This window comes from Ananas comosus, linkage group 19 (genome assembly GCF_001540865.1).
Source record: "Ananas comosus cultivar F153 linkage group 19, ASM154086v1, whole genome shotgun sequence".
NCBI lineage: Eukaryota > Viridiplantae > Streptophyta > Magnoliopsida > Poales > Bromeliaceae > Ananas > Ananas comosus.
Window position 1 is genome coordinate 5,736,030 of NC_033639.1, and position 15,256 is coordinate 5,751,285.

A 15,256-nucleotide genomic window follows, 5' to 3' on the forward strand; every position below is an offset into this window, starting at 1 on the left:
GCGATACCTTTACCGCGGTCGCTCGCCGGCTCGCTCGGTCCTAGCTCTGTGGAATAGTGGGGTGGGAACTACAACAAAGTTCCCAGTGGGTTCGGCCCCAACCTCACCGACTTTCCCACTAGGACTAACTCAGGCATAATAGAAAAGATAAGCAGAATAGTAACCAAACTATAATCATGATGCTAATATGCCTGAATAATAAAGCAAGAAATATGCTCAACGTAAATCATGCAAGTATGCAAGTTCTTTGTTCTTTACTCTTTATTCTTTAATCTTTGTTCTTGTTCTTTAATCTTACGGCTAACCCGGGGGTTTCGCCACATTAACTTGCCCACATTAAGTCTATCATCGCGGGCCCTCAGCTACCTCCCGCTAAGACTGTCCTCGAGTTTACTACAACCCGTGATGCAAAACTCCGGAGCGCATCGCTCGAGGGGGAGCGACAGCCCTCGAGCACGGAACTCATAGCAAGTATAATCGATCCTTAACTCTAAGGATATATAGTTCAATCATTGTCTTTACATGATTTGTCCATGATTTTCATGATTATGTGGTCCTAGGATTATCTAGCTCATTACATATCATTTTTTTTAAAAAAAAATTTTTTTTTTGAACATTCAACAGTGTGATATTCTTATGTTTTATATGTAAATCATCATGTCTAACAGGAGCGTATTAGAAAATGTACTCGTGGCTACTTGTTCTTGTGGTTCTTATGGCCGGTGGTGGTCGCGGCAGCAAACGTCAACGGTCTTCGGCTAAGCAGCCTGTTGAGCACCAACTGGAGGACGAGGGGAGAGAGTATGCTCCGGGCGAAGAATCTGAGTCTGATGAGCCCGATTGGGAGGCACTTACTCCTGAAGTGCTTTCAAAGAAGAAGGGTAAAGCTCCTGCAGTCACTAAAAAGGAAAAAGAGAAAGAAAAAGGAAAATGAAAAGGAAAAGGAAAAGGTGCTGAAAAGGGAAAAGGCAAAGCCGCAGATCAAGGGGCAAATACGGGAGGTCGGAGGAAGTCAGGTGGTGTCGAGATTAGAGAGCCAGTTTCTGAGCCTCCGCGATATTCTGTTTAGGACATTGCTTCCCGCCGACGATCTATGTACTCCTCAAAGTATTGCATTGGTGAACGTGATGTAAGCGTCGCAAATATTATTGAGTGTGTGCCGGCATTTCAAGATCTATTTGAACATGGTAATTTGCATAAGATTTGCAATTTTCCAGAGCAAACAAGTTTCTTCCTAGAGCTTATTAGAGAATTCTATATGCGGGCAGGTCATTTGAGTGACTCTGATGGCGGCCCGTACATATTCACCACTTCGGTACGTGGCGTCAAGTTGACTATCATGCCCGATACGATAACATCTGTACTCGGGATGGAAGCTCGTACTGAGGGAGTTGAGTATTTGCAGGCCAGTTTTGACTCACTTCGGGATTGGAATCGTATTGTGAATACTATTTGCATGCCGAGTACTGAATCAAACGGGATTATGATATTGTCTAAGGATTTCAAGATGGAGTACAGGTTTTTGAACTTCGTGGTTTGCTATAACATTTTGCCCCTGGCAAACACGAAGATTTTGAGATGGGATCGCATCCTCTACATGTATTTGTTGGGTAAGCCGGATATTGTTAAGGCAAAGAATATTAATTTGAACATCCCGTTTCTGATTTGGCGGAGAATGGCAAAGGATATTAAAACTTCAGGTCAGAATGAGCGGTTGCCTTTCCCGTTGATTATCATGAGGATTCTGCGACTTTATGAGGTGGATACGCGTTGTGCGTCCTATGAGCATAGTCTGGGACGGATAAGTGAGACGACATTTGTGAAGTCGTATGTGCAGCTTCAAACTCCGTCTCAGCGACCTTCTCCACCTCCTGCTGCTCCTGCTTCCTCACGTCCTTCTGTGGAGATTTCTGAGAAGGATGTCTCGGTGTCGTCTGTGTATCACGAGCAGCAGCATTTATCTGAGGAACTAAGGAAGATGTCTGAGGAGCAAGCTGTGATAAAGAAAGATGTGAGCAAGATCAAACGGTTAATGCAAGCGATTTTCGACAAGTTAGGTTGTTGCAGTGCGGATTTACCTCCGAGTGATGACTAGGACTAAGTATTGCGGAGTTCCTCCTTGTGTCATTTTGGCGCTTTCTGACAAAAAGGGGGAGATGCTCATGATGATGATGCTCATTTTTGTTTGGTGCTTAGTTATGTAACTTTAGATGCTCTGACAAGTACGTAGATGAACTATGACTGTTGATTCGTCTTGATGCTTTGTTTGGTACTTTGATGATGACTGACTATGACGTTTATGTTTGATCTTTTGATATGATAAGTATTCTTGAATCTTGATTGTGTTTTAAGAATATTTTTGCAGGTATATTCAAGACTTCAAGACTCCATGTTTAAGTCATAGAGTTTGTATTAGGAATGTGTGAAAAGTGTAATTTTTCTTTTATTAGATCGATCATGCAGGAGATTGTCGTTTGGTGATTGCGATGATCTTCGTTTTATTGTTTCTGAGTTGTGTAGGAGCATTGTAATATGTTTTGTCACGAAATCGCCAAAGGGGGAGATTGTTAAGGATTTTCTAGGTTGGCGAATTTCGTAAAGTCGAATGGAGTCTTGAAGAGTTGATCGCGCTAGTTTGAAGAGAAGATTCAATTTGAAGAGCAAAAACTCATTTGGAAAGCTCGGCACCTCAGGTATGAAGAATAGATCATTTGTGGTGAATTTATCTAATTACAATAAGTTCAGAATACTTAGATTGCTTTAAAATACTTAAACTGAACTTTTCAGTGTTCTGGGACCGGTCCCAGAGTTGAGAGACCGGTCCCCGAGGGTTCTCACTGCGTGGGATGTTGAGGCAATCGGTCTCTGGAAAAGGAAACCGGTTCCCGAACATGGGATTTTCTGTCACGCAGCGAGGGACCGGTCTCTGGCATGAGAGATCGGTTCCCGAACGTTGTGTTTTCTGTCACGCAGCGAGGGACCGGTCTCTCACTGGAGGGACCGGTCTCCTAAAGACCCGTCTCCTCGAGAGGACCGGTCCCTGAGGACAACACCAGTTTTTAAAATAGACTTTTTGCAATCCTAGTCTACTTCTAAGTCTTCTAAACCTATAAATAAGCCATGTGGGTCATCATATGGGTTAAGGCTTTGAATTTCTACTGTTCTAACACCCTAGAAACTTGTTTTCACATTCTTATGATTTTATTCATATAACAAGTTTCATATAATCAACGATCGACTTGATTCTTCGATTTTAACTCGAGATATTCTTTGAGAATCAAGTAGATGTTTGATTAGAAGGTGAACCCTTATTACTTATGGGATTCTAAGTCTTAATCACCACAAATCATCGATTCTACAAGCTCCAAAAGGAGGTTCGGCGCGTGGATCTTGCGTGAAGCCGAGGATTCGGTGGACGCTTTGAGGAGTTGAGGCGTTGATGCGGCAAGGAGTTGCGGCGGGGTAGGTCGATTGGAGGATTCCTATCGATCGAGGACCGGTGAAGACAATCGACAACGAGAATTCGGTAAATTGAGTCTTGTATTTCGGTTCAATCACTTGTACTCAAGTTTTCTTAGTGGATTTTCTTCGTGTGATCGGTCCCGTGGGTTTTTCACTCCGAATTGGAGTTTTCCTACGTTAAAATCTCGGTGTGTTGTTTTTATTTTCCGCTATTCTTTTTATTTACATCGAGAGTTTTTATTTTTGCCGTTTTACACCTATTCACCCCCCTCTAAGTGTTATTTACCTTTTAGATCCTCGGGATCCATATCTTATAGGTACAGGGCTACCCCGCTCAAATCTCATAGGTAAGGAATAGTATGTCCACTCACGGTATGAAGGTAAATCCATCAGGCTAACTACCAAGCGACTATGCTCAATAAGAATACTGGTTCAATAGTTTACCCAATCACTCGACTAGCCCGGAGGCTCGCTCTCAATCTCACGTCTCAATCCCACGGCTATCCTATAGGTGCCACACCTACTCTCAGTCACACTGGTGAGGATCCGCTCACTCAGGCCATCTACGGGACCCAAAAAGGCTATCCCTCAACTTAATCTCAAAGGGGAGGATCCGCTCACTCGCCCAACTCTCAATATAGGTACCACAACTAAATCTCAATCTCGTAGGTGAGGAACCGCTCACACATGGTGAGAATCTACTCACTCACCAACTCTCAATCTCGTAGGTGAGGAACCGCTCACACATGGTGAGAATCTACTCACTCACTTGAGGCCGTCTGCGGGACCTAAAAAGGCTATCCCTCGGGACCCAAAAAGGCTATCCCTATCGTGTGACAACTCCGGAATGCACTGCTTGTGTGGAGCGACCACCCCAAGTTTTGAACAGACATATGAGTATGATCAAATCCCCGTCACTGAGGATACCCTACCACTCTAGACAACATCACTTGAGAACTAGTTCATCCCTAAGTTCAACATGCAACAAGTGTTTCCTCTATACTTTATTTATCATGCCACTCGTCAAGTTATTTACTTATCTAGATGCCACTCGTTCTTTGGTTCTCGTCAACACAAGGTTAAGTTCATTATTTACTTTACCACTATAGGGTTCTAGGTCACAATTCCTCTATTCTCATGCATCCTAAGTCAAGTGCCAACTCATGTTGCTACACTAGTCCAAATGCCAGAATTAATGGAAATGCAACTATTTAATACCCTATTATGCATAACAGTTACACTAGTCCAAATGCCACTCGTTCTTTGTGTTCAACACTAACTAGAGTTTAATCCACATTAATCATGTCATTATAGGGTTTCACAACACTATGTCCCAATCTCATGCATACTAGGTACAAATATTAAGCAAACAACACTACACTACCACTAGCATGCTATAACATGTAACAATACCAATTAGCACCCTATAATGCGATATCACAATATGCAACTTGATCAACGATAACTTAGACATAGAGAGCAGTTCAACTACTTTGGATGGTCACCACCCACCTTTTATAGCATTCCGATTGCTCGTCGTCACTCGCAATCGGCCTCCCGCGGCGCACGCCGCTCGGCTCGACCCAATTCGCGCGCGACCACCGAACGATCTCCGATCCGCTATCCGGAAATTATAGGTCTTCGGTTTCTTGTTACGATGCTCGGAATCCGATCCCACGATTTATGGAAGCCGCCTCGACTCCTCGGGTCAGTACAAACCCATGAACACTCGTTTCAGCGATAACTTTGCACCCGCTCGACGAATCGACGAACCGTCTTCGCCAACGCATTTAAACACCTAGCAATTAGGTTTACATATGATCAATTTAGATCAAACCCTCATATTTCTCAAAACCTCCATTTTGAACCCGAGGTCACAACTATGCAAGAATCCATCATTAAATCGTTAGATTCTAGCTTTAATCACTTATTTAGCATCAAAGAGGTTCACTAAAACCAATTCTAAAGCAAAAGACTAAAGCCCTAGAGATCTACCATTGTTGCTCTATGTGCTCACCTCAAACAAGCTCCAATGGCCAAGGGAAGAAGATGAAGAAGATGAAGTTCTTGTTTCTTTGTTTCTTCTCCACCAATCCCTCCTCCCCTTTCCTTCCTTGATGAGAGAGAGAGAAAGCTTCTAGAGAGAGAGAGAGGTCTTTTTAGGTTTAAAATGGTGTGAGGGAGAAAGCAAATGAGCTCCCTATAGCTCATATACACTCTTATGATGTTACAAGTGCAAATAGGCCCCTCAACTTCATGTTTACTGCACTGCCCCCGCGGGGGCCTTTTTTACTGCTACCGGCGCAGCCGCCGCAGGCTGTCGTGTCAACAATTCCTGGAGCTCCTTGATCTGCTCCTCCTGTCGCTGCACTATGCCCATGAGCGTATTCAATTGCTCGCGGAGCATCGGGTCTCCGCTCGCCTCAGCTTGCCCAGGAACATCACTTGTCCCTTCCCGCGCCGATCTGGATGAGGATCGCCTACGCGGTGCCATCGCTTCCTGAAACACGACAACTCGATTAGTTCTCGACCAGCTTGGGTCGAACACGAGACCACTAACAACGGCTCAAAAGCCAATCAGGCGAAAGTCACGCGAGGGCGTCTATTCTCATCACTAGGTTTCATATTGTCGTACGCCAACATGAACATCCTCGGCTGAGAATAAACCACACCTCAAGTCTACCTCTAATATCCGTCTTAGAGGTTTACGACACAACCCAATCCATTAATCTTTCGCCACAAATCATAAGTCCTCGTCTCTCACGAGCCTTATTCTCCTATGGTTTACTATCCTAGGTCTCCTAGGTCCAGCTAAACCATTTCCCATTCTCTACTTTATGCTCTGATACCACTTTATCTGTCACGCCCCGAGACCGCTCCCAATTTGGTCCGGTTCGGGCACGCCGACAGACCGCCGAACGGACCGGGGTTTCCCCTGTACGCGGACAGAGTCTCCCCTGTACGTTCTAGGCGTCGCAATCCAAACAATGTACATTACAATGGTTCCAACCAGGAACAGATATCAATCATGATTGCGTAAGGAAGTATCAAACAACATAAACACATCCTATGTTATTACAACATTCACATTAGATTCATTTACTTACATCACACTTTATATATTACATTCAACTTCCAAATACAATCTAAGTTATTACAAGTTTAATACATTTTATTCCTTTCATTTTCTATACCCCTAAGCTACGCCGACGGGGTACTGCTAGCTCTGGTCTCTGGGGGTAGGGCGCTATCTATGGAGCTACGCCCTTGCCTCGCGCCGCCGCGCCGCTCACGTGCGAACCTGTAAAACCCCAAAACAACGTGGGGTGAGAACCAACTCCATGGTTCCCAGTGGGTACGGCCACCCAAGGGAGGAGCTCGACCAACAGGTCCAAGGGAGGCAAATACAAGTTAGTCCAATAAACAGATAGATATGTATATCATAAACATGCAACTAACTTTACCTTGCTTTGCCTCACAACTACAATGATGCCATGCTATATGCTATAGGAATACATGCAACATGAATATATGCAACAACTAGTAGAATTATTGATTCTACAATCAATCTTGCTAATATTAGCTCATGTCGTCCAACTCTAAGGTTTCTATTATCTTAGGTTTAACATATTTACCACTAGCCCTCAAGGTTCTATCTACCTTATTCCAGCTAGCAACCCGACTCGGCCTCGAGTCAATCAACAGCGGATTATCCGCGCTCTGCCCGGCTCGAGGTGAAGGACCCTGTCGCATGCACCTCAGCCTGCAAGCCAAGAACCACATCGCCCAACGGTCTGCCCGAAGGTCCATGCACCGTGGTTAGGGATCCACCAGTGGGAGAGGAAACATAGCCGCGTACACCCATAGCCAAGATCCCCGATAGGGAGAGGAACATGCCGCGTACACCCTAGCGCTCTTTGTTCTTGCTTAGTCATAATCCTCAAAGTTCTTCCGGTGGGAGAGGAACATCGCCGCATACACCCGCGGTCCAAAAACTATTGAGTTCACAAGTACTGAGATTTCCGGAATCCACTTCACAAGTCAAGGGTCCATATCCAACCCTATACTATTGACCTATCTGGGACCAGTGCACTTTCCACCCTAGGTCCAACTGACTCTAGGTCTGATGCCTCAGTTTCACAACCTAGGTTTACCTTAACTCTAGGTTCAGTTCTCAACCTATGTTCTTTAACACTAGGTTAGATGCCACACACCTAGATCCCGACTCTAGGTTCATACTCAACCTATGTTCTTTAACACTAGGTTAGATGCCACTCGTTATTTATCCTAGGTTCAACAACACTAGGTTCAATGTCATCTAGGTTCGACCTATGTTTATTAACACTAGGTTAATGCCACTCGATCTACTTGATATCCTATTTGTCATAACGAGTACTATAGATATCCACATTTCATCTCGCATACATTCTATGATGCCAATATGCATTTACTATCTAGCATGAACTCATAATGCTAAGTGCAACTAGCATATATTCCAATACACACATACATATCATTTTACATGGATCTACTTAGCATTTGCATCATATTATTAACATGCATTATTTACATTTATATGCATCATCTATATGCCTCATTTACATTCATATGCATCAACGTGGATTCTTAATCATCTTAGACATAAAGGGCGACCTAGTCGCTTCGGTAAACACAACCCACCTTAACTCGCGTTCCGATTGCTCGTCGACACTTGCAATCGGCCTCCCGCGGCACCCGTGACCCGGTTCGGCTCGAACTCTTGCGCGACCACCCGAACGGCCACCAATCCGCGATCCGTCTATTCTGGAGTTTATTCCACGACACCACGATGCTCCCGATCCGCTTTCATGATTTTTGGAGGCTTATCTCGCGTGCTGCGGCTATCTGTACCAAAACAGACTGTTTCGTTAATAACTTCGCGTACGCTCGTCGGATTGTCGAACCGAGCGCACCAACGCGTTCGTTATACCCCCAATTAGGTTTACAGAGGGTTATTTGAGATCAAACCCATCTATTTACAAAAATCCCATTTTTGAGCCCTAGTTTGCGACTACGGCAAAATACCCCAAATCGATCTCCGATTCATGCAATAAACATCTATCTAGCATCAAAGGAGCATACTAATTTCACTTCTAGAGCAATTAGACCTATTTCTAGAGATCTACCATGAAAGGGTAACAAAGCTTACCTCTCTAGGTTGCTCCAAGCGCGAGGAAGACGAAGGAGAGGTTGAAGATCCCCTTCTTGATCTTCTTCTCCTTCTTCTTCTTCTTCTCTTCTTCTCCTTCCTCTTCTTCTTCTCTTCTTCCTTTTTCGTTTAGAGAGAGAGAGGGAGGGTGAAACGGTGAGGGAAAGAGAGAGAGAGGTGTTCTAACCCTCTCTATACACTTAACCCATGCAACAATTGCATATAAGTCCCTCAACAATGCCTCTCTTGCAAAAGCCCGAACTGGGCATTTTCGGGGTTCGGGGACCGGTCTCTGCATGAGGGACCGGTCTCTGAGAGACCGGTCTCTCTGCCTGGGACCGGTCCCAGAGAGACTTCTAGCCCAGACTTAGCCAATTTTCAGCTTCGTCCGTTTTCGCTCCGTTTTCGCTCGTTTTCGTTCGTTTGACCTCCGATTCGTCTCAAATCGAACCGAGACTCTCCAAACATGTTTTCAAACATGTTTTCATCATCTTTCCATCCTCGCTAATGCCGGATTCAGCTCACGGCCCAACCTAGCCTTTCGGGTTCCGTTTCCGCGCCTACGCGCACCGAAACGCCCGATAGCTCCCGAACTTCACCGAACTTCACCGGAACCATTCAAATAGCTCTCCAATTGAATGTACACCATAACTTAATAGTTTTAGAAGTCCGGTACCTTACATCTCGTTTATGGATGGCTCATCAGGATATAATCAAATCAAGATGGCGCCGGAGGACGAGAAGCATACTGCATTCAGAACTCCTATCGGAATATATTGTTATAAAGTCATGCCTTTCGGCCTTAAGAACGCCGGAGCTACATATCAGCGGGCGATGACTAGAATATTTGATGATCTGCTCCACAAGACAGTAGAATGCTATGTTGATGATTTGGTTGTGAAAACGAAGAACAAAGGAAATCCCTTCCAAGATCTAACCACCTTTACCCGATTGAGAGAATATCAATTAAAAATGAACTCGCTCAAATGTGCATTCGGAGTTTTTTCTGGCAAATTTTTAGGGTTCATTGTCAGGCATCAGGGAATAGAAATCAGTCCTTCGAAAATTAAAACTATTATGGAGATGCGCCTCCAAAGAATCTAAAACAACTTCGATCCTTTCAGGGAAGATTAGCATATATCAGAAGATTTATTTCAAATCTCTCTAGTAGGGTCAAACCTTTCTCTAAACTAGTAAAGAAAGATGCACCATTCGTCTGGGACACAGAATGCCAAATATCTTTCGAAGGCATAAAAGGGTACTTAATGAATCCACCAGTACTCGCCGCTCCGATACATGGAAAACCCTTGATATTATAAACAGCAGCTCTCGATGGGTCACTGGGAGCACTTTTGGCGCAGAATAATGGAGAAGGAAAAGAACAAGCTCTATACTACCTGAGCAGGATGTTGGTGGGGGCAGAAAATTCATATTCACCAATAGAAAAGCATTGCTTAGCTCTTATATTTGCTGTTAAGAAGCTGAGGCATTATATGCTTGAGCACAAAATTTATTTAGTGTTAAAAGTTGACCACTCAAATTTTTAATGACAAGACCCGTCTTAACTGGCAGGCTAGCGAAATGGACAGTTATCATTCTAGAATTTGATATCACCTACACGCCACAAAAGGCTGTTAAAGGGCAAGCACTCGCTGATTTTTTTAGCAGCACACCCAGTACCTAACGGTTCACCTTTGGTGTGCGATCTACCAGATAAAGAGTTGTTACTTGTTGAGGATGAACAACCATACTGGGATATGTATTTCGATGGAGCATCTTCTATCCAACCTGCATATAGCTCGAGTATTCCACAAGTAAGGGCGGGTGTCGGCCTAATTTTTGTAACGCTTGAGAGAGGAATCTTGCGGTACTCTCTTGCACTTTCTGAGCCTCGTACAAATAATGAAGCTGAATATGAAGCCTTAATTACGGGATTAGAAATAGCCATCTTCATGAATATACAACGGCTACACATCTATGGGGACTCTCAAATAATCATTAATCAAGTGATGGGGGAATATAAAGTCCATAAGCCGGAATTGACCAAATATCAGAAAAGGGCGCAAGAACTCATGAAGGAAATACCAAATGTCACACTGGAAAGGGTCTCCCGAGCTGTAAACGGGAAAGCTGATGCCCTAGCTAGATTGGCTAAAGAGTTAGCTGATCCCGATCTTGACGAAGTCCATGTGACTATCAAGAATAGAAAGATCTTGTCACCTACGGACTTGAATCTTGAAGAAGAATCAAAAGAAATTCAAAAAGCGAATGCGCTAAAACTTAAAGTGGAAGACGATTGGAGGGAGCCTTTCCTTAATTATTTCAAACACAACGAACTTCCTTAAGAAAAGCCAAACCAAGTTCAGTTGAAGAAGAGGGCGATGCGATACGCTTTCGTGAATGATACCCTCTATAGGAGGTCTTATGATCAGTTATGGTTGAAATGTATATCACCAGAAGAAATCAAACAGGTTATGCATGAAGTTCATTCGAGTGTATGTGGTGCCAACCAATCTGGTCCCAAGATGTGCCTCAAGATTAAACACTTGGGCTACTATTGGCCCACAATGGTTCAAGATTGTATGGAATATGCTAGGAAATGCCACCAGTGCCAAGTCCATAGCGATTTTATTCACCAACATCCAAACCCTTTACACTCGACAATTGCCTCTGGCCGTTTGATATGTGGGGAACAGACGTCATAGGGTCAATTATGTCACGCCCCAGGGCCTAGTGGAAGCCCGCCCGGCGCGTGTCCAGACCCGCCATACGTCTAAATATATAAGGCGTCTACAACAAAACGTTAAATAAAGCAGTAGAAGAAGAAAATCTAGGAGTATTAGAGCAAAGTACAACTAGGTTCTACAATAAAGGAAAGAACATAGGACTAAAATTCACTAAATAAAATCATAAAGTGGTACATCAGAAATCCCAGTACAAGGGCTAAGAATAATACAATGGTGGTCTCTATACATGGTAACAAAACTCTCTCTCACCAAAAATACAAAAAGAGAGTAGAACACCTAGGAGCAAAAGCAAGCTCCGCGCTAACAAGCTATGCCACTCCCTTGCCGCGATCCTGTGCCACCGCCGGTGCTGAAGGCTCTGAAAGAAAATCACGAAACGGGGGGCGTGAGAACTATTAAATAATAGTTCCCGGTGGGCAATTACTGACTTTAGTGAAATGCGCCACTAGGCCGACAAGCGAAAAGGGGTAAGTACAAGTATGAAATAAACCATAAGTTATTAACATGAAAGCTTACTACAATATGATATCTCTACTTAGCATGATTTTGCACAAGTAAGAAAGCTATTCTAACATGAATAAGCATGAATGTATAACCAACATAATGTCCACAACGCAAATAGTAAGATGTGATTGTTTACTATTCTAGTCCAAGTCCTCTTGTCATAATAACTACTCATAGTTCCAATCTGTAAGACCCACCCGTAGGCTGTCTGGCCTGCGCCGTGCCTAATGGCCCCGTGGTAGTCAACATCCTCACGCTAGAAATGAGCCTCCACTACGGTAATCCACTTCGGCGCCGAATCCCGCACGGGCGATCATATGTCGCGATGGCTATCTCCGGAGTGCCGGCTTGTAGGGAGCGACCATCACAAGCATGTGCGAATGAGCACAAAGGCAAGCAAGCGTAAAAGTCTGTCACAAGTACCAAGTCCTCATGTCTAAAATATGGAATATAACATATGTCTCAATAACCTATCACTATGTCATCATGTCTAAAACATGGAATATAGTCGATGTCCCAATGGCCTATCTCTATGTCATCAGGTCTCTATGTTGCAATTTAACCGTTTACTAGTTCGAGTGCCCCTTTATGGCACTTTTGTTCACCAAGTCCAAGCACGAGTTTAGTGTTCAGAGTGCATCATTCGAGTCATTTTCGTCGTATGAGACATGTTTCCAATCCACTAGGAGAATGCTACTCACATGCATGTTTAATCCACATAAGGCCCTACTATATAGAGATGAATTTTTATAATACATAACACATGCATTTTAAGTATTCTAAAATTCACATAAATTCTATCTAGCATGAATATGCATGCGACGATGAAACGAAAATATTTAACCACTTAGAAGAAGTTTTCTCCCATTCCATTGAAGCCAAACCCACCGAAAAGTCGGAACCCTTCATTTCGCCGAACGAAATTGTCCACTACTCTCCTAGCACCCTAAAGGCATAGAAACGAGAGTTAAACGAACCTTACGAACAACACTAAGCTCAAACATTAAGCAATTCAAGTAAAGGTTGAGAAAACTCACCGAATGCGAAGGAAACTTTCTCGATCTCCAAAAAGGAGTTAGAGTCCTTCCAAAGCAACCTAAACAAAGGTTCTAAACCCATCAATTTGGTTCTAAAACTCTCCAATCAAAAATCTCCATTTCTAACCCTAAATATCATTTCTAGGGTCTCATAAGGTAAAAACTACCAAAATTTGATCCAAAAGAGAGATCAAGGATACTAACCTCACAAGAAGCTCCAAACCAAGTTTGGAATGCCCCAAAGTTGAAGATTCTTCCTTTACCAAGCTCCAATAAAAGCTTCAAACCTTTTCCTAAGGCGAACACCCAACAAAGAGCAAGAAAGAGAAGAGGAGAAGGATCAAAACAAACTAAAATCCATCAAAAATGGAAAGGGAATCAAAGAAAAGGGTTCCCTACCTCTTCTCCACTAGTTTCAGCTCAGGGGAGCCTCTAAGAGGCGTGGGGTGTAGTTATAGAAGAGCACAATTGCAAAAACACCCCTCAAACACAATCTGTTCGCAGTCTGGCAAAGTGTACCGATACACGGGAAAGTGTACTGGTACAAATCCTGCGAAACAGCTAACCCGAGCCTCGGGTTGGCAATTCACCTCAAGTGTACCGGTACAACCATTAAGGTGTACCGATACAAATCCCGTACCGGTACAACCATCAAGGTGTACCGGTACACAGCTCTGCAGACAGCAATCCGAGAGCAGCCTAAGTCCTCCTCTTTGGTGGCCTTAGTGCTACGTAAAATACCATAATTTTCGGGATACGAGCCATAGGTCGGAACACTGTCAACGACCGTCCAGAATATCTGGAAAAGCTCGGAATATAGAGAAAACACTCGAACCTTGCAATTTGCAAAGGTCCAGTGTGTTACATTCACCCCTCCTAACAAGGAGTTTTGTCCGCGAAACTCGAAAGCAACATACCTCAAGACTCCATCTGAAAGAGATGGGGATAGCGCTCCTGCAAAGCGCTCTCAAGCTCCCACGTGGCCTCCCGCTCCCCGTGGTTGCTCCAAAGAACCTTCACATACGGAATATCCCGATTCCACAACTTCCTCACCTTGCGAACCAAGATCCTCACGGGCTGCTCCTCAAAGCTCAAGTCCTCCCGCAACTCTGTAGATATAGCATCCAATAAATGAGTCGAGTCGAAAATGTACTTTCGAATGACCGATACATGAAAGACATTGTGTACGCCCGATAGGTTCGGTGGTAGAGCAAGTCGATACGCTACCGGACCTACACGCTCTAAAATCTCATACGGTCCAATGAAACGGGGGCTCAACTTTCCCCGAATCCCAAACCTCCTGATCCCTCTAGTCGGCGAGACCTTCAAGAAAATATGGTCTCCGACTTGGAACTCCAAGTCTCGCCATTGTCGATCGGCGTAGCTCCTTTGTCTACTCTGTGCCGTCAAAAGTCGCTCCCGAGCAATACGAACCTTGTCCTCAGCTTCCTGGAGCACATGAGGGCCTAAAGCCAATCTCTCGCCAACTTCACTCCAATAAAGTGGCGATCTACACTTCCATCCATAAAGTGCTTCGAAGGGTGCCATCTTGATGCTTCCTTAATAACTGTTGTTATAAGCAAACTCTGCCAACGGTAGATGCTGCGACCATCCTCCCTAAAAGTCTATCACACATGCTCGGAGCATATCCTCTAAGGTCTGAATAGTGCGCTCCGACTGCCCATCACTTTGAGGGTGGAAAGCAGTGCTAAAATCCAATCGAGTGCCTAAGGCGTCCTGCAGACTCCTCCAAAAGTGAGACACGAATCGGGTATCTCGATCAGATACAATCGAGGTAGGCACTCCGTGAAGTCGCACAATCTCATCAAGGTACACTTGTGCGAACTTCTCTCCAGTCCAAGTAGTATAAATAGGTATGAAGTGCGCCGACTTCGTCAACCTATCCACGATCACCCAAATAACATCATGCCCGGCCTAAGAGCGAGGCAATCCTATCACAAAATCCATGGTGATCTTCTCCCACTTCCACACAGGGATCGGTAAACTATAAGGTACCGTTTGGTTCGGGTATAAGCAAGAACTAGCTATTACAGGGATAGGTACAAGTATGGGGATAAGAAAAATAGCGTTTGGATGAAAATTGGGTTGTTCCCGAGGATAAGAAAAATATTAGGAAGTTTTATATAGAAAATGGAGGTGTTGGTGGGGATAACCGAGAACTACTATTCTCGGGTAAAAATTAGCGTTTGGGTATAAAGGGGGGGATAAGGGCCTATCCCTATCCCTATTCCCAAACCAAACAGTGCCTGAAGTTTTTCCGCGGGTAATTGGTGCTCAGCCTCACCTGTTGGCAAGTT